A 2477-nucleotide genomic window follows, 5' to 3' on the forward strand; every position below is an offset into this window, starting at 1 on the left:
TTAATGTTTGTTTTACTGTACCATGCACCACGATTAATCACGATTAATTAAAGAAAACTGTGCAATTAATTAGTTAAAATCGATGCACAGCCCTATACGTTTTTGGTGAACCATCCCTTTAACCCAGGTTTTGTTTTAGTCTGTTCTTTTGTGGTTGTCCATTTTATAGAATGACTGACAAGTTTAATTCAAGAACCATAACTCCTATTTGCTATCTGCTGTTAACAAGGTGAACCTGGTGTCTGTAAATCTTTCCAAAACTCTATTTGGTCTCTCAAGCTTCTTGTAGTTGTGGCGATGAGTTTTGAATAACGACAGTGGTTATATTGTACAAGGTAGACATTAAAGAGGCCTCCTTCTGATGGATTAGTTACTGAAATACCTAAATGTTTCATGCATAATCCTAAATAAACATCCTCTATGTAGACTGCTTTTACAAGCCAGGCTGCTTCAACAAGCTTCTCTGGCAGGTCTAAAGAGAACACATATGCCAAGCCCAGAGCGTAGGGAGTATATATAGCAGGGGTGAAAACTTGTTTTGGAAGGTACTATTTAGAGCGGGGGCCTCTCAGTACCATTGCACCCCTAGTCACGAGTCCAGTCACATAGTTCTCTTTTGGCACAGACAAAAGCATATTCACTAAGCTTTTCACATTGAGAAATACATCAGAGTCAACTTTCATCGCATATGATGCTTTCTGGCAGTAAGCAGTCAGCCATTCTAGCATCACCATAGTCTTAATCGTGAGATTGTGGTAGCTGTCCAAAAATTCGCTTTGTAAGATGTCATGATATTTCATGCTTTCCTGAAGCAAACTATCTTGGAGGTTCTCTCTCTCTTTAGAGCTGGGCAGGCCCAATAGAAATAGCAGTCTCACTACTTTGTCCTCCACTAACTTCTCCGTCCCCCACGTTGAACGGACGGCATCCTGACCCACCGCATTGCCTGGAGCTACTGGTACTATCAATACCACAAAAGTGTTTTCCTGCTTGCACTTCTCAGGCTCATTTATAACAAAATTATATTTGTGTGGGTAAGCCATGTAATATGGTCCAGGGGGCTTCCACGGTCTACCTGTGCTCAGTGACATGTTGGTTGTCTGAGAAGTAAATGTCTCTGGAAGCAATAAACTAAATGTTGTTGCCCTTTTTCAGAGAACTGAGTGTAGTTGATGTAGTAAAACAGCAACAGGACCAGCTAAATGGGGCAGATAAATGAACGAGATCTCCTTTCAAATCCACTATTTGACAGCCCCTGACTGAAAAGAGAAAATATGTTAAATTCCGGAAAAATACCTACAAGTAGAGAATGTCAAACATAAGGGTGTAGGTCAGGGGTTCAAAATGGTGAAAAAAAGCAAAATACCAATGGCACTTTGATACATTAAGGGAGAGTCTAAGGGAGCTTTTAAAAAAAATAAAATAATATTTTTTTTTGTGTCAACGACCATGTGATAATAATGGCATTTTAATGTAAAGAGAGTGCCATGGGTATTTAGCTTTTTGCACGTAAACATGCAGTTTCTAATTCACTTTACTTTAGTCAAATACTTAAATTTTTAAAGGCAGTCGGTTTGCATGTTGTTGTTTTTTTTAAAGGATATTGCACAATAAACAAGGTACAACAATAAAAGTATGCAGTATGGTAACACTTCACAATAAGGTTAACTGTATACGTTAACATAAGTTCACTATGAATACATCCACAGAAACTTGCACAGACACAGAAATCTGATATGCATCAATATATTCAAAACACATTTATGAAATATATGTTCATATATAGTTTTGACTGAGTCACATGCTTGTACAAATATGCAACACGCAGAATATTTCAAAATGCTACAAAAATGGCCATTTTCATATAAAGTATGTAACACATATTTTCCCAAATTCTAGTGGAATATGTACATACAGTATACTCAGATATATAAACAAAAATTTTATATGTTCCTATGCCCATATATCAGATTTCTGTATGGGTGCACACATTAAAAAACAAACAAACCAACAAACAAATGTTAACTTTAGTTACTGTAACACAATGGTTAAAGGAGTTCAATACAAGTTAAGCTCAATCAGCACCTGTGGCATTATGTTAATTACCAATAAATAATTTCGACTGGTCCCTCCTTTTCTTAAAAATTTTACAATGAGGCACTTGCAATGGAAGTGAATGAAGCCAATCTGTTAACAATAAAATACTCACTGTTTCAAAAGTATAGCCTCAAGACATAAACAATATACATGCGTTAACATGATTTTAGTGTGATAACATTTATTTTCTGTGTAAAGTTATATCCAATTTTACGATTTAAACAACAGTACAGCTCAAATAATAAACAAGTTTAAACAGAAGAATTTCTGTTTTTAACCCTCCAAAACTTGGCCCCATTGATTTCCATTGTTAGTGCCTCACTGTAATTTCAATTATTGCTTTATTTTTTCCCCTCCAAGAAAAGGAGGGACCAGTCGAT

General features: G+C 36.1%; 1 pseudogene; it reads right to left on the reverse strand.

Moving 5' to 3' along the window:
• Positions 1 to 221: 221 nt before the first annotated feature.
• LOC127440221 (beta-1,3-galactosyltransferase 2-like) lies at positions 222 to 1091 on the reverse strand (annotated as a pseudogene).
• Positions 1092 to 2477: the final 1386 nt, after the last annotated feature.

This window comes from Myxocyprinus asiaticus, chromosome 1, assembly GCF_019703515.2.
Source record: "Myxocyprinus asiaticus isolate MX2 ecotype Aquarium Trade chromosome 1, UBuf_Myxa_2, whole genome shotgun sequence".
Classification (NCBI taxonomy): Eukaryota; Metazoa; Chordata; class Actinopteri; order Cypriniformes; family Catostomidae; genus Myxocyprinus; species Myxocyprinus asiaticus.